Source organism: Eucalyptus grandis, chromosome 5, assembly GCF_016545825.1.
Source record: "Eucalyptus grandis isolate ANBG69807.140 chromosome 5, ASM1654582v1, whole genome shotgun sequence".
In the NCBI taxonomy this organism is placed as follows: Eukaryota; Viridiplantae; Streptophyta; class Magnoliopsida; order Myrtales; family Myrtaceae; genus Eucalyptus; species Eucalyptus grandis.
In genome coordinates this window covers 46,984,520-47,003,173 of record NC_052616.1, presented here as the reverse complement: position 1 = coordinate 47,003,173, position 18,654 = coordinate 46,984,520, and the positions used below count along the sequence as shown (strand labels likewise).

At 40.7% G+C, this 18,654-nt stretch overlaps 1 pseudogene; it reads left to right on the top strand.

Moving 5' to 3' along the window:
- The first annotated feature begins 12,571 nt into the window (after positions 1–12,571).
- LOC104431719 lies at positions 12,572–17,973 on the top strand (annotated as a pseudogene).
- The last annotated feature ends 681 nt before the right edge of the window (positions 17,974–18,654 follow it).

The window sequence follows — 18,654 nt, the reverse complement described above, 5'->3', positions numbered from 1 at the left end:
TGGTGCTGCCACTTCCAGTGCGCTGTATAAATGTTTTAGCCAAAAGCTATGTCTTGATTGGCAGCAACTTTCCTAGACGAACATAAGTCCTACATTCAGGGAACCACTTGGGTCAAATATGTTCATTGAAGATGTAACGACACGTCCACGTTCCTGAATCAAACATAGCCATATATGCATGACGAATAGCAAACTCCTAAAACAGTTAGCTGACCAATTGATCTTTCAACCCTTGGTTTGAGATATCTTTTTGGAGATATAGAACTGCCTCATCCATATCATCTTGGCATCTCAAGTCGGACGCTTTTATTGGTTCTGTTCGTCACGTCTCCTATAATTTGACTTTATCCAATTTATTTTCGTGAGTCATTTGGCAAGAATGGGCCGCAATCAGGTAACTCAGTCACCTTCAGCGCCTCCATCCCAGACACTCCACAATCCTCTGATTCAATATGAAAGTATAAACACCTGTGGCAGTGATGAATTTTGTTCAAACTCTGCTCTCTCAAACACAAATACAAGGATTCATTTGCTCAGCTGGATGCAGACCAAGCTGAACGCGAGACAGGAGTCGTCTACTCCTTAAGCCTAAGCAGTTCCAGTAGCCCGTAACTGGAAGCACTATTTTGGCTTGTCTTTCTAAATAATAATACTTATTATGTACATCACAAAAGATGAGAAAGTTAAGAAGCTTACCATACTCTCATTAGGGTGGAATCAAAGACCTTTCATTGATCTGTTTCTCTCCACTGGCGAATGCCATGTTGCCATATGTACATTGCACTTACCATCTGCGCGGTGAATGGGGGCTTCTATGGCCAGTGAACGTGCTTCTCATTTCCTTACATGACTACATGATCTTGATTACAATGACCAGGAGTCTACTCGGAGCCTACAGCTTTCGTGTCAATATAAAAAGTGCCTACTTTTCCAATCAACATACCTTATATTTTGGAGGAATTCAGTGGAATTCGTCCTTATTCCACTTCTGGAGAGCACGAGTTTTGTTGAGAGTATACCAAATTACGTAGATATACATGAACTTCATGTCATCTCTTGCATTGGCGGAATTTAATGTCATGTTTAAACCTTAATGGTTCAGATCAGGTTAATAGAGAACAATGAAAAGAGTTCACCGACTTGCCGCATGGATTACTTGCAAATGGGACTTTTGGGAAAACTGATTTCAGGGTTAGCCGGGAAAACCAAAATCTCAAGCAGAAATCCGTTTTCACAAAAGTTCGAAAGCCACAGAAGAGCTAACCAAGCTTTTGTCCCTTAAAAGAAGCAACGATCTTGGAGGTGGTCCACAGAATCAGTTCACAGTGATTTAGATGGCTATGACGAGACTGGTATTGAGCAGACCATCAGTGTGGAACTTTCTAGACGCAAGGAAATTTAGCACAGATAGTAACAAAAGGCGATCAGCAAAAATTCATCATTCTTTCCTAATCAAGAAGCTTGTTTGTCTGCAGAAGTGGATTTATGCCAGCACCCTCTTAGAGAGGTGCACTTCAAGAATCAAGGATGGAGAAGTATTTGAAGGTTTCTGCATCAAAACCGTGAATTGACATTTACCCATCATTAGAAATATACTCAAGTTTTTTCTTTATGAGGAGGAGTAAATTGACAAACTTCATAATCTTAGTAGTACAGCCAATGTTAGCTTACTTGTTCATTGGCCGCGCTGTTCTTCCAATATTGCATAGATGCTTGAATTAAAAGCTGCACCTTGATCGGCAGCCACTTTCCCATATGAAAACGAAAGTTCAAATTATGTTCTTCACAGGACCACTTGGGTCAAACATTGGCACTGAAAAATTAAAGGCCGTGACCATATTCCTGAGTCGCCTCACAACTCACTTTTCAAGCCATGGTTCAGATATTGTTTGGGAGATGTAGAATCTGCCTTCGTCCGCTGCAACATCGAAGTCACAAGGTGAGAGGACCTTTTAAGTTTCTTTTTCGAAAATGTTAAACGTAAACTCGTTTCTGTAATCTGTTCTGTTTTTACATTTTACCTATGCAACTGATTCTATGTAGGTTCTTTTCAGTTCCTTGGACGTGATGAGTGGATGTCATCCTGAAACGATTCGAAGTTTCAGAGGTTTGTCAGAGGACCAAGTATAGCCGGGATCATCGAGAAGGAATGATGTGCTCCAGCAATTGAAAGCATCAACAATTTCATTAACGATGCCATTGCAATTGGAAGAGCTTTGACATACTGTTCGGGGGGCTTCCATGATGCTTCATCGTTTAATGCATCAATGGACTAGTAGTGATCCCCTTTACTGTATGCTAGCAAGCTAGATGAAGCTCCATTTATCATCTAATTTTTCCACACTTCTTGCAATTATTTTATATATGTGAGGTACTTTGGATCGGTATCTGGGAAAAATCGTCCAAAAAATCATAACATATTACATTTTTGTCAATTCAGTCATAAATTTTTCAATTTTACCAATTGAGTCAATCTAGCTAATTTTGGTCGAAAATTGCTAACATGGACGTTGGTTGTTCTACGTGATATGGTTTGCGCGTAAATAATTTTAATAATATTCTAACTTTTTTCAAATATTTATGTATCTATTTCATTTTTTTTTCTTTTCATTTTCCCTTTCTCTTACTTTCTCTTATTTTTCTTCTAATTTCCTTTTAGAATTTCATCTTGAATGTGTTATTAAACTTTTGTGATAAAAGATAAGAAGAGAGAAATATGAACAATAGAGTATTATGAAGAAGAGAAAGTTTTTAAAAAAAAAAAAAAAGAAAACAATATGTGATAATAGAAAACAACACATCTCTCGAAAATAAGTACCTTATTGGAACCATCACCACTTTTATGCTCAATAATCACTTCTCTTCATGTCAATAATCCTTCTTTTCATATAAAACAATTACTTGTTTTCGTCCAATTCTCTTCTCTTAAATAATTATTGATAACAATGTAGGAGCCACTACTAATGTTGATGTGGCATGTATTTTGGGGTGGAAATTCTTATCTTAGACACGGTCCAATCACAAGCAGCATGGACTGGAGCCAACCAAAGCTGTCAGTCACGTGATTTTCACTCAAATTCCACAAATTTCAATGGCTATGATTGCGTATAGTTCATCATGGGCCTTGGTCAGCAAATGTACATCCCTTACTTTGGGGTGGAAATTTGAGAGAAACTTAGCTATTGGGATCTTTATTTCTAAGTCAATTAGTTTGGTGACCACACCATTGTTTTAGTACATCACAAAATAAATTGGAGTATCAAATGGTCACGACTTTGATACTCTTAAATGATAAGTAAAAATTATGTTTCGAATTGCAATCAAGTCATGTGTAAAAATTAACTCTTGCATGAGATATGTTTTGCCAATGAAACTCCTAATCCATTGACATCACACAAAAGAAAAAAGAAAAATGGGAGAACAAGAGGCAAAGGCAGCAGTAGAATCCTTGTATTGAAAAGTTGTTCCTTTATGATCAATTCATCCTACTCTCTCTAGTACTTGGGGGAAATCATTCAAAAAGTCCTAAAACTATTGTAATTTTTCCAGTTCAACTCTAAGTATTTCCATATTTTGCCAATTGAGTACATCGAACTAATTTTGGCCGCAAATCGTGAAGAGGACATTGGCTTTCCTATGTGGCACAATCGAGCTAACGTGGACAATTAATAATATTTTAATTTTTTTCAATTATTTATTTTTTCCTTTTTCTCTTTTCATTCTTTTTTTTTTCCTTTTTCTTCTTCTTTGTTTTTCCCCTTTTCTCTTCGCCAACCACTATCAAGCCTCATCGATGGCCGATAGAGGTTGCCGACTGGCCGAGCCTCAAGCTAGGGCCACCTTTATCGGCCTTGGGCAAGGGATGCCCAGGCTTAGGCTGGTGAGGGCAGCCTTTGCCTTGGCGAGGGTGGCAATCCCCTGCCCAAGCGAAGGCAACCTACACTCGCCCACCTAGGTGAGGGCCACCCTCGACCGGCCAAGCGAGGGTAGCCCCTCGCTAGTCTAGGCATAGATGTCCCTCGCCCAAGGTTGATGAGGGTGGCGACCGTCGCTAGCCATTAATAAGGCCTAGTGATGATTGGTGAAGGGAAAAAGAAAAAAAAAAGAATAAAGAATAAAAGAAAAATATAAGAGAAAAGAAAAGAAAATTAAAAAAAAATATTATAATATTATTAAAAATTGTCCACGTGTCACACCCCGAACCCCGAGCACGCGCACATCCCTCGATGGTCGACTGAAATGCGATGTTCCCAGGATGCGTCACCGACCCTTTATTTTTATCTTTCAATTAAGCACATGCGGAAGCGAATTAAATAAACACCCGGACAACCATCAAACACAGGGATAGTAAAACATGCTAACGCTTTTTCACAAACCACACTTTATAAACATACCCGGTTAATCTAGGAGTTTATATTCACAAGTCGGTCTCAAAAGAAAGTCCTAGGTAACCTACACTCCACTAGCGATAGGGCCAGCCAAAAGGTGTCGCATCATGCGCCCATCACATCCGCACTCGGCAAATCTTCACGCTACGGCCTTGAAAAAGGGTTAACCACTACAGAGTGAGATAAATCTCGGTGAATCAATACCTTAAACCTCGATTAGGACGCAAATTCACTCAGAGGTAGCCTAAACATGCGTCAACTTACCTCGCCTCAACACGTTGCTACATATTAGTGCGTCACATATATCATATGCATACATCAAACGTATTTAATAACAGAAATACCTCAATTTATCTTTCAAATAATCACATGGGTGCCGATTACAAGGTAAAACCGTTATGACACGTCTCATTCTGTGCCAAACAATTTTGCCCCGTAATCAGGCGCAGTCATCACAACCACTCAGGTGTGTTCCAGTTATTATGACCCATCGGCCACGGCTAACTCAACAGTTGGCGGTCATCCGGCATAACCGGGCGTTGTTTCACCCCATCGAGCATGTCATCGTCCCACGTAAATGCATTAAGACGGCATTCCATAAAAGAGCATCGGCCCGGTCTCCACCGCGACCGGCATCTGTTGACATGGAGCATCCGAACTCAATCAGGCATCGTCCCGCGTAAACGCATCAGGACGGGCTCACTACCCTACGTAAATTTAGGTTAACTAAGGACACCATGCTTCGTGTTCAAATGCCTCGTTTTCAAATAATGAACTTAGCTAATTTTCATTCGTATTAAAAATCTCGGTAAAATAATCGTGCGTGGTCACGTATTTAAATCGAACTAATAAATGTAGTACGCTCTCATTTCAAAATTCCACAATTTTATATAATACATAAAAATTTGGCGTAAAAAAATCGACACTCGGTATTTTTCTATTTAAATACCATAAAAATCAAATTTTGCAATAATAATCCATAATGACCACCAAGTACTCAATTACACAAATAAGCAATCAATTCCACATATAAATTCAACCACTAGAAACAGCGTAAAATTTCATGAAATGGCTATCCTGTCACTATTACGCTAATTACGATTAATTAAATAAATTGCGATTAATTAAATTAATCCAACTTAATTAAACTAAGCGTGGTTAATTAACCTAACCATAGTTAATTATCCTAACCATGGTTAACTAACTAACCCAAGTTAACTAATCTAACCTAGGGTAGGCTAACTAATTAAACTAACCACCTAACCAAACTAACCTAACTAAACTAACCAATCTTAACTAACTAGTTACTCTAACTAGATTAATCACTAATCCCTAATTAACACTAACCTAACCTATTAAGTGTAATTAACCACCAAATCCGGGATTAGAGAGCTAATTCACTGGAATTCAATGGCGACGAGTTCACCGTGACGGCGGTGAGATCCTGAGACAACCATTTCTCCAACGAAGGCTCGCCCAGGGGTTGAAATCAGCCCAGCAAGCTCACGGCTGAAGGGGGTTCTATGGAAGGGCTAAGCTGGTCGGGTGGTTGAGTGGGCTGGCGAGGCGGTTGGACGAAGTTGGTGGGTGGCTAACGGACGGACAGGGCTGGTTGAGCTGGTGGTTCGGCGATGGGGGCGTGAGGTGGTGCGGACTGTGGAGGGTGTCGGACGTGAAATTGCTAGTATGAACACCTAGAGGGGGGTGAATAAGTATGAAGAAATTTTTTCACTAAACGTAGTAAAATATTTTGTTTTTGAAACTGAGTTTAAAGAACAACATATTTTGAGCAAGTTTAGACTTTAGCAATTAAATAGAACTACAAACAAAATAAAGAGATTCATGAAAGAGAATAAGAATACAAAGTTTATAGTGGTTCGGCTTAAATTAAGTCACGTCTACTCTTCCACACTAATAGCCTTCTTGGCTAGATTCCATTAGCAATCGACAAGAGATTACAACTTTGAGTGCAAACACTTAGTAGTAGATCGCATTATCTCACTAAGTCACTCTTTTGGTATTTCTCTCACGATCACAAACGTTTAAGCTCACCAAAGACAAGTGTATGATCGAAGGTCGCTCAGACTTTGGAATTATAAATTCTACACTCCGTCTCTTACTTGCTCATCGGTCATTGATCTCCTTAAATACTCATCTACTTCCAAACTAGCCGTTGAACAGTATCTCGAGGATCGTCTTCCAATCTACTCATTGGACAAATCTGTATCTAGAAGATTCAGTAGCCGTTGAGTGATAGAAGTATAATCCAAATTGATTCTGATCGCCCATACAAATAGAATTTTGGTTTCCATAAGTAGAGCTTCTCCGTATAGAAAGTTCTTATCTTCAAGATCCAATTGTCAATCAATTAAATTGAGTCAATCAAATCAATCTTGATGTAGAATCCAAATTAGATCACTAACCGTTATACATTTAGGGCTTGTGTTACGTTTGATCCTCATTCTGGATGTAAAGTCTGAGAGCAATAGACTTTACAATCTGAGTCTGAGTATAATCTGCTTCTGAACAAATTTAACCTTAAGGTTTGAATACAGTCTGAATAAGTTCGGGCCAAAGATAAAGTCGTCTTTCACGGTTCTTCATTCACGTTGCCCGGAACTTGTTAGAGTTGGGAGTTGGCAGACTTCTGATGTAGAACAGACTTTAACACTAAAGTTTGGCAATTTTCAAACTTTGACACATAAGTCTGGAAATCTTCAGAATAAACTTTGGATAACATCTTTTACATATTCTATCATCTGCATAATCTGTTACTTAACAATTAATCACGTCAGTAGCCTTTGATTTATTTTGTCATTTTCAAAACATCATAAGGGATTTCCCCAATAGGATAGAGTTGAGCTAAGGTGGGCGGCAGCTCAAGACGGGGTTCACGGGCGAACACGGGTTGGTGGTAGCAAGAAGGTGGTGCGGTGCTAGACTAAAGACGGCAGCGTGGGCTGGCTGGCTACTGGAGGCTTGCGGCACCAAGGGAAATGGAAATGAAGAAGAAGAAGAAGAAGAAGCAATAGGGGTGGGGGTTCGGTTGGCTAAAGTTCACGCACAAGGAGGGAGAGAGAGAATAAGGAGGGGAGAGAGGGGGAAAACTAAGTCAAGGTGAGGGCCAATGGGAGTCCAAGGGAAATATTCATGCACTCAAGTGCATTTGGCCTCAAAGTCTTCAGCCAAGAAGTCAAGGCTCTTTCCAATGGCTAATTTCCTCTCATTTCTTTCCAAACAAAGCAATTTTGGCGGCCAATAAACCCCTTAGAGCAGCCCATACGAATTTCCATAATTTCTTTTTGTCCAAAATTGATTTTTCGCAAAAATTCCAGACTCGACGAAATTTCTCCGAAAGATGAGACGGCGTCCTAAAAAGAATCATGACACGCTTGAATGTTCGATTTCCGAAAATAAATTCAATTTCGTGGTTAAAATCGACTGAACGCGATTTTAGTATAACCTAACCTATTGGTAACTTTTAAGGATTTTAACGCGTCTGGCCCGTGATTGATAATTTTCGATCCACGTTTGTGCGTTTCCAACTCGTAGGCAACTCTCGGTTGTCATAAACTTGGTTGACCATCGGAGATGAGAAGGAGCAAAGTAGAGATCCTATGCAAATTCGAGAACCAATTACAAGGGCCAGTGTGCATACACATCTTTTTTCTCGGCCACATACTTAAAGTCATCTTCCTCTAGTGTTATTCATAGTGATTTTAATTCAGAGAAAGCGATGCTACTGAAGGGCAATACGAAAGCTCTTCCTATAGGGACTTGGCCATGTAGAATTCATTATTAGTGTAACAAAGGAATCCCGCATTGGAGATAGGGACCCAGCTTCTTCCCTGGCTACGATGGCCTTGGGACCTATATAGTCCCCATAACTGTAGCTGTCAACACATTTAAATGAAATTTCTAGAGTTTGGCCTCTTGACTGGTAATTAAGGTGTGTTTGATAACATTTTATTTTCGAGAACAATTTCTGTTCAAAAATAGTTCTATTTGGACAAGTTTAGAAAAAAAATGCGTTTGATAACCGCACAAAATTTAGATTTCCGAAATAGAGAAAGAACAAAAATGCATTTGGTACAATCCTAAAAATTTCTAACCCCAATTTTTTTTTATTTAATTATAAAGAGACATAACATTTCATGTTTAGATAATACTGAAATTTTGTAATGATTTAATTGATCAAGATATTCTAAAATGACCTAAGAAAACCAATATAATAGTTAGTTAAAGATAAATGGTTGAAATGGGGGAAAAGTACAAAAAAGTCTTAAACTTATTATATTTGTACCAATTCAGTCCTCAACTTTTTAATTGAATTAATTTAGTCCTAAACATTTTCGTATTGGTACTAATTTAGTCCATCTGACTAATTTTAGCCAGTTGGCGCTGACGTGGATGCATGCTGATGGCCAGACGCTAACGTGAGAATTTCTTGAATAATTGTTTTATTTTGTTCGAATTGTTTATTACTTTTTTCTTTTGTTCATTTTCTTTTCTCCCTTGTTCCTCCTTGGATGTCCCCGTGGTGGCCAACAAGGGCCGGGGCCCTCGCCCTGCCTCGCCTAGGGCCACTAGTGAGGCGGCTTCACCCAGATTTGGGTGAGGCCAACCTCGCCCTGGCCTTGCCTCAGGTGAAGGTGGCCTTGCTCGCGACTAGCGAAGGTAGCCTCACCAGCGGCCATCGCCAGGCCAGAGGCTCACCGACCACTGGCCCTCACCGAGGTCGCGGCCCTCGCCCAAGGCTGCGGGTGAGGCGGTTTCGCCCGGATCTGGGCAAGGTCAGCCTCGCCTTAGCCTTGCTGTGGGCAAAGGCAGCCTTGCCCGCGATTGGTGAGGCCCTCGCGGCCCTCGCTAGTGGTTAACAAGCCTCCGGCTTGGCGATGGCCACCATGGCCTCGCCTAGATCTAAGCGAAGCCACCTCACCAATGGCCCTGGGCGTCAACGCCAGCTGGCCAAAATTGGCTGAATGAATTGAATTGATACCAATGCAAAAAGGTTTAGGAGTTAATTAGTACCAATATAATAGGTTTATGAAATTTTTTATACTTTCCCCTTGGTAATGGTAACAGAAAGTCTCGTTGGTTTACAACTCATAATATGAGGAGATTGATAGTAAATCTTTAAGCATTACAATAAATAGGTGTATAGACCTTTTGAGAAGAAAAGCAAAAGTTGCTTGGAGTCACCTAGCGTAATCCAGCATTATCTCTAAAAAAAACGACACTTAAAAATCCATATAGTAAAGCCCTAAAAGCTTTTCAATTTTGAATCAATTTTCATCAAAATATTTTCACATTTTTATGCTAAACTAATTCTAAATTGAAATTAACATTAAAATTTAGTAAAACTACTCAAAATCTAATTTCTCAATTTTTTCCTAATTATTTATTTATTTATTTTTGATTGTATTTTATTTTATTTTTTATTTCGAAAAATGGGAACTTGGATTGGGTTAGGAGACTGAATCTTGTGTCGATTGTATAAAGACGAACATTAGATTATGTTGAGCTTATTTTCTAAAATGACATTTTTTGTGTTTCTAGGAAAAAATAAGTAGGTTTATATATACTTCGTGTTTCTATTCCAATTTTATTCCCTTGTTACTAATCTGTTTTGAGGAATAGAAAAATTAGGCACTGTTTGGTAACCATCCAAACAATGCTTAATTCTGATTTTTTGTTCTTGGAATTAGTTTGGGAATGAGAATCGCGTTTGGTAAAATTTTTGTTCTCGGAAACAAAATTATATTTTTTTGTTCCCAGAAGTAAATTTGGAATATAATTAAGAATAAAAAAAAATTGATTCTTGTTTCGGGAACAAATTTAAGAATCAAAACCAATTATTCTTCTTCCATTTTCTCTTCTTCTTCTCTTTTCTTCTTCTTCATCGACCACCATCCCGCGGTTGCCGTCTGTCGCCGCTTGCCGCCAGTCACCGTCGGTCGCCGTCGCTGTCCGCCGCTGTTGCTACCGATCGCTAGCAACCGGTCTGGCGAGCTCGCTAGAGGTTGGGCAAGGCACCTTGGCCACCGGTGAGGCTCGGTCTCGCTAGATTTGGTGAGCTCGAGCCTCACCGGGCCGGGCAAGCCTCGCGTCTAGGGAGGCCAAGTCTCGCGGTGGCCGGGCGAGCCTCACCTAGCCCCGGCGAGGCCGTCTTGGCCATCGGCGAGGCTGGGCGAGCCTCGCCAATGGCTAGGCGAGCCTTGCCCAACCTTAACAAAGCTTGCCTAGCCCTGCTGGTGGCCAGGCGAGCCTTGCCCAGCCCCATTGAGGCTTGGTCGACGAGGGCCGGCCTCTCCGAGGGCTAGCAATGCTCTGGTGAGGTTGCCGACCCTTGTTTGGCCGGTTGCCGGACCGACGACCAGCGTACGGAAGAAGATAGACATGAGAGAGAAAGGAAAAGAAAAAAACAATAGAAAATAAAGAAAAGGAAAAAAAGAGAAGAAAAAAAGAAAAAGAAAAACATTTAAAAATTAAAAGAAATTGAATTTGGAACGAGAATCAATTAAGATGCATCAAATGCAATTCTATTACAGAATCAGAAATTTTGGATAGTTATCAAACAATTTAAAATGCTTAGAAATTGTTCCCAAGAACAGAATAAAAAATAATCATTTTTGATTAGAATCTGTTCTCAGGAACAAAATCGCGTTACCAAACGCACCCTTAGCTGGCATTATTAAACAGATTTTTGTTCTTTTTTCTGTTTCAAGGAATAAAAGAACAGAAAAATAAAGAAATAAAAATGTTATCAAACAGGACCAAATTGTCTAAAAGCAATGTGAAAATCAATCCGAAAATGCGAAATTGCTAATTTAGAGGTAGCTTTCTCGAGTGCTTTGAGAGGCGGGATGGTCCAAATGTGATGAGCTAAGAACACACTACGAAATAGAAAAAGGGACTTGCGAATGACTTGACCGAGAATGACAAGGCCAATCCACACCCACATAAAATGATGTACTACTGCCTAGGTGGGACTAGGTAAGGTTGGGCACGGATGCGGACCACAAGTGATGCACCCGTTCACAGTAACGATCTTCAAGTTTAATTCAGAATCAAATCAGGAACTACACACCGCGGAAGATACTTCCATTCTTAACGATGCGGTATCACCGCATGGGGCCGTGATGGCGAGAAGGTATTGGCACAACAGTCACACCACTCAGGTCAGTAGTCGACCATGGTACGATAATAGAGACATGCAGAACAGAATATTCTAGCACGCAGCAAGCGAAGACAAGGGAAGACTAGATTCTGATTGGCAAATGAACGGTGGAGAAGCAAAACACAGTTTGCAAGTTATCTCCAACAGCCTCCACCATTCGCAGGTTAAAAAAGCCTTTCCGAAATTCTATACGATACACGTGTTAAACACCATACATCAACCGGCCCGATGGAACCCCACGTACTCATGTGCACAACCTAGGCCACTATTTTGACCAAAAAAAAAAGAGGAAAAAATCTGGGCCACTAGCATTTGGCACGAATCGTTATTTTGGGAAACCATGAATCCGAAAATAACAGTACAATTACTAAAATTATTAAGGGTGTGTTTGATAATATTTTTATTTCATTTCTTTTAAAAATAATTTTTTTCTATTTCGATTCCTAAAATAATTTTTGAGTTCAAGAACGTTTATTAGCTACACAAAATTTTATTCTCAAGATAGAAAAAGAATATGACTACGTTTAATATAATCTACAATTTCTTTTGTAATGTATAATTTTTTAATTTTTTTCTTTTTTCTTATCTTTTTCTTTTTCGCTGCCGCTCGTCGCCTAGAAAAGAAAAAAATTAACTTATTTCTAGAAATTGTTCTAGGAACAAGAAATGCGAGTGGCGAGGAAGAAGAAGAAAAGAAAAATAAATAAATAAAAATAACTTATTTTTACAAATTGTTCTCGAGAATAAGAAACTATTTTTTTTTACTTTTTGTTTTCTGTTCCAAATCTATTCCCAATCACTTTATTATTACAGGGAGTAGAAAAATTAATTGATATTATCAAACGGATTTTAGTTATTTTTCTATTTCGGAGAGTAAAAGAGTACAAGCGTTACCATATGGAGCCTAAGCCGTTCCTTGCCTATAAATACCCATCAATAATGTCTTTGCCACTCATAGAAAAGCCCCTCGTGCTCTCTATCTCTCATTAGAAAGCCATAAAAAAGAAAGGAAAAGAATGTCTCTTCCGATTTCAACAATTCCATCTTCTCTTGCAACTCAAGATAAAAGCCATGTGGTTGAACGCCATTCAGCAAATTTTCATCCAAGCATATGGGGGGATTACTTCCTCAAATATGCCTCTTGCTCTTGCTCAATGGTTAGAATTTAATACATTGCTTCTGACTCAACTATATATATGTATACATATTTCGTGAATAGTAGTGGTATAGCACGTGAAAATAAATTTCCTTTTATGCACTTCATCTGGAATAATACAAAGCTTCCTCTCGTGCTTAAACTTGGTTCTTCACTTTGTTACTCTATAATGACCAAGGAAATTCTGACATTCTCATTATAAATTTAAAATTTTTTGCCAAAAAAGAGTGAAAATTGGCCAAGCCCATGCGGCCTAAACCACTGGGTAGGGGTTTATCCTAGGAACCCTGATTACAAAATCCAAGGAACAAGGCGGGCCGCCGCCAATGAAGGGACCCTCCCTAGGGTAGGGGGGTCAGCCGAGGCGGGACCCGTCCCAAGTTAGGCCAAGCCCATGCGGCTTAAACCACTAGGTAGGGGTTTATCCTAGGAACCCTGATTACAAAATCCAAGGAACAAGGCGGGCCGCCGCCAATGAAGGGACCCTCCCTGGGGTAGGGGGTTAGCCGAGGCGGGACTCGTCCCAAGCTATTTCCCCAGTGAAATACCTGGGCGTGGTAAAGAAAAATGAAAGGGGGTGTTCCGAAAGGGGCACTGTATTTAAAATTTTTCCTAAAAAAGAGTGAAAATATTAGGTAAAGGTGAGAGAGCCCTTTGATGTAAGGTCAAAAGAAACGACATGAAATCCAAACAAATCTCGTAAACAAGGAATGTGAGAATTATCATTATCAATAACATCTTCGTGAATATCCTGGTGCACAATTTCAATAAACACTCTTAGCTATCCCATATTTACCATCTTTCTTTCTCTATTTCTTTCTTTTTTTACCTTATGCATTCAAGAATTCAATACCCATGTCCTCTCCAGACCATATCTAGATGATAATTAGTTACAGGATGTTTCACCTGGCGGCGGCGCGGGAATCCGGGTGGGTTCCAAACCGCCCGTTAGGGGGGTTGTGACCGGAGAGCCTCGTGGGGGATACCCCTGTTTTACGTCCTGGGGATCCCTGTTTCGGACGAAGCCTTTTAAGGACTTGCTTAGGTCCAGTCTTACGTTGGTTGGTTAACCCAGCCACTATATTTTTCTTAGCGTGGGAGCTGTCAATATCCCCAATTAGTTTTTTTCCGTTGCGGCGAGTACCTGGGGGTGTCCCAGTTTGATTGTGATTTGTTAACGCAGTTGTCTTCTGCGGGAGCCTTTTAGGCTCCTGCTCAAGAGGGTATCTTATGGGTAGTTAACCCAGCCACTATATTTTTCTTGGCGTGAGAGCTGCCAATACTCCAATTAGTTTTTTCCGATCGCAGTGGGTACCTGAGGGCGTTCCGGTTTGACCGTGATTTGTTTACGCAGTTGTCTTCTGCGGAGCCTTTTAACCTCCTACTAAGGAGGAATAGATGATAATTAGTTACAGTTTATGATTATTTGGACTATCCCGTACTTTTTTACCATAAAAAATCCCGTATTTGTCCACGTAACTCTAGTCCTTTTCGTACCAACTTCAAATTCCCCCTCTCCTTTTTCTCGAGAAAGTATTAGGTACCTCTGATGTAGCCAGCACAATAAAAAAAAAGGACCTAAAATGATGACACGTGTCCGAGTGGGCCCATACGTCAGACTTCCCTAGATGAACACATCTCTGCATCCTATGGTGAGGAAATCGGATGTGACTACAAGAAGTGACAAATGATCTTTAGGCATGGAATTGAATTCTCGTTGCTAAGGGCAAGGGAGGCTTTAACAAAATAGAGTTCTTTCCGGGATAATCGGAGCGTTGCTGTGCGACATCGAGTTGCGGTGTGCATGAGAGAGGAGCGTGTGAGAGAGAAAGGAGGAGAAAATATTAGGTCCTCCTCCTGACAGCAACTCGATGCCGCCTCTCCCTGTGCTCTCGCCACCAGTGAAGTTGCCGCCGCCGCCTCCAGGCTGAGCCTTGGCCACATGTCTGAGTCGCTCCACCGTCTGCCATCGTCCTCATCATCTCCAGGCTGGTCTCTCTTTCTCTCTCTGCGCTCCGCCACCATGATATCAGCGACTCCTCTATAGCGGTTGAGATATTGACGTCACGGTTGAGTCTCATGGCCATAGAGGAGCCGCCGCCCTCCATGGCCATGGAGGTTGAGGTTATAGATCTGGAGGCATTGGCTCCGGATCTGGAGGAGGAGGCAGCCTCTCACTGGCCGGGGAGAGATCATGAGACCGCTTGAGCTCCACAATTGACTTTAACATCAAGCAGAGAGAGAGAGCCCTTGCGCGAGTGAGAGCAAAGTAAAATATCCACGTGCTGCGGTGTGATGCACAAAGATATCGATTTTGGCCCGGTCCACTGCAGTCTTTTGTATCAGAGAGAAATCGACACCAATAGAAAGCCCCTCTCGTCCTTCCTTACGGGCCAGTGAACTTCTCATGCACTCAGTACCAGAGAGAAATTGACATATGTTTTTCTCTGTTATGTGTAGGAAAATGGCCATGATCAGCATGCGGAACAAGAAATCCAGAAGCTGGATGACGAGGTGAAGAGAATGCTATGCGCTGATGCCGATAAGCCGTCCCTGAAACTGGACATGATTGATCAAATACAACGATTAGGCATTGCACACCGCTTCGCAAGTAACATTGATCACGTGTTGAAACAACTTAGTGAGACATGTTTCGTTTGCAACAATGGAGACAGGGATATCGATGACCTCTACACGGCTGCTCTCCTCTTCCGATTGTTGCGACAACAAGGCTACCGAGTTTCTTCTGGTGAGTCGCCTTCTTTTGTTTTTAATACTCAGCCACAAAATTGATGATCTATATACTTTGATCTTTTCCCACTGTCCAAAATCTATCCCCTTTGCCTTTCTCTACCGTGGATCGAGGTCATTCGACAATCAATCACCTGAAGTTACAGACGACCTGCCCAAGTTATTGCACAACAGAACCCCAAAGCCACAATCCGATAAAAGTATAACGCACCTAAATAGTACTCCTACTAAACAAAATTCTGACCGTAAGGAACTTCATAAATGTGTTAAACTTGTGGCATACTTCACGTTCTTGACCAAATATGCCGGATATCCCTAGAAAACCCTAGAATACAACTAGTTTGCGACTGTTTCTTTTAGAAAAATGCTATAGATACAGAGAGTGATTTCTACATATAGTTCACTTAATACACACTAAATGATAGGTCACATGGTTTTCATATCATGAGGAACAATTGTTATAGGGACTGTCCTTGGCAAGAGATAAAAATAATAACTACAAGTGGCTTCAACCATCGTTTGTAAGTTGGTTGTTATTGTTGCTCGTGAAGAATCTCTGTCTAACAGAGATGTTTACAATAGAAATCCTTATTTCACTGTGATCTATGAGCAGACATCTTCAACAAGTTCAAGGACCCCAGTGGAAAGTTCAGTGAGAAACATGCAAGTGACGTAAGGACTACTAAGTTTGTACGAAGCTAGCCATTTGAGTGTGCATGGAGAAGATGTTCTGGATCAAGCGCTTTCTTTCAGTTTAACCCATCTCAAATCCGTTAAGGAGCAACTAAGCCCTCCTCTCGCAACACAAGTCCATCATGCCTTAAAGCAAACAATTCGTAAAGGGGTGCCGAGGCTCGAGGCCAGACGATACATCTCCATGTATGAAGCAGAACCTTTACATAATGAAGTCCTGCTATCACTAGCCAAGTTAGATTTCAACCGCTTGCAGAAGCAACACCAGAAGGAGTTATTTGATATTACAAGGTTCATCAACTATGAAATCACATGATTAAATAGTTTGAATTTACACTCTACGGAAGATTTACATGAATAATGCCATTTTACCTGTAGGTGGTGGATGGGTTTAGACTTCAAGAGGAAGTTACCATTCGCAAGAGACAGGCTCGTGGAAGGATACTTTTGGATTCTGGGAGTTCATTTTGAGCCCGAATTAGCGGTTGCTAGAAGAATGATGACCAAAGTGATCGCAGTGACTTCAGTTCTTGATGACATATATGATGTCTATGGCACCTATGAAGAGCTAGAGCTCTTTACTCAAGCAATTCAAAGGTTAAATTCGCTTTTCTGCCTTTTGGTTTGCAGCATGTGCGTCTTACTTTTCGTACATTATGTTTCACCACTACTTGTATGATGTGGCAAAACGTATCTGATCAGTAACTCTATGTCAAAAGAAGATGGAGTTTGATTGATCAACCTTTTCGTATATGGTAATATGGTGATTACCAAATCCTTGTGCGATCTGAAGTTTATAATAATCACGTAGTTTATACCCTATCTTATAATATCTCATAATTTCAGGTGGGACATTGATTGCATACATGAACTTCCAGAGTACATGCAAGTGTTTTACAAAGCACTTATCAATATCTATGTTGAAATTGAAGAAATACTGGCATGCACAGGAAAATCATACTGCCTCTGCTATGCGGTAGAAGCAGTAAGATCGTACCACCCCTACTATATTCTACAATCTTAGTGCTGTCATTCTCGATTGATAGAAATATAATCTTTTGCATTCTCAGATGAAGAGGCAGGCGAGATCCTATTTTGCTGAAGCAAAATGGCTGCACCAACAGCACAAGCCCACCATGGATGAGTACATGTCCATTGCGCTAGTATCAAGTGGTTACCCATTGTTAGCTGTCACGTCCTTTGTGGGAATGCCTGATATCGTCACAAAAGACGATCTAGATTGGTTGTTCAACGACCCAAAGATCCTCAAGGCTTCAACAATCATCTGCAGGCTCATGGATGATTTGGCGACACATAAGGTACTTTTTGTTCTTGCAAGTGTTCCATGAAGATATAGACCCAACCCAACTCCTATGGAATATAGACGGTCTTGTTTAAATGTCTTGTTATACATATCTTTGCAGTTTGAACAATCAAGAGGACATGTGGACTCGGCCGTGCAATGTTACATGAAGCTATATGGTGTCACAGAACAAGAAGCGGAAAACAACCTTCGCAAGCAAGTGAATGACTCGTGGAAGGACATCAATGAGGAGTGTCTTCGCCCGACTGCTGTCGCAATGCCACTTCTCGTGGGAATTCTCAACCTCTCGCGAGTGATGGATGTGTTGTACAAGGATGGTGGAGATCATTATACCAATCCTCATATTGCACTGAAAGATTACATACATTCGGTGCTCATAGACCCAGTGCAATAGTTATGATATGCAATTAGTGAACTAGAAGTTCATCAGCTGGACATTAGAAAACTGGACCCATTGTTCAAAAGATGATGCATCTATGCAGGTGTACTCTGTCCAAAAAGGATTAATCAAGCTTTTGATGAGCTATTTTCATTTCGAATTTCAAAGGATGCGATTTAGAATGGTATGGTTATAAAACCAATTGTTTTGATCGGTATGGAGTATGGAAAGAAGAGAATGAGATTTACTATTAGCACGGAATGAAAGCCCACCTACAGGGACTTGGCCATGTAGAATTCATTTTTAGTGCAACAGGAGAATCCCACATTTGAGATAGTGATCCGGCTTCTTACATGGTTACGATGGCCTCTAGGCCTATATAGTCCCTGTAACTGTAGCTCTCAACACATTCAAATGAGCTTTCCAGAGTTTGGCACTCTTAACTGGTATTTTACTGTCTAAAAGAATTGTGAAAATCAATTGGAAGATGCGAAACTACTAATTTAGAGGTAGGTAGCTTTCTTGAATGCATTGAGAGGCAGGATGGTTCGAATGTGATGAGCTAAAAGCACACTGCGAAATAGAAAAAAGGGAGGAACTTGCGAGTGACCTGACCAAGAACAATGAGGCCAATCCACACCCACATAAAATGAAGTACTACTGCCTTGGATAAACTACGTGAGGTTGGGTGCGGATGTGGACCACAAGCGCTGCACACGTTCACAGGAACGATCTTCACGTTTTAGTTCAGAATCAAATCAGGAACCACACAACTCGGTAGAT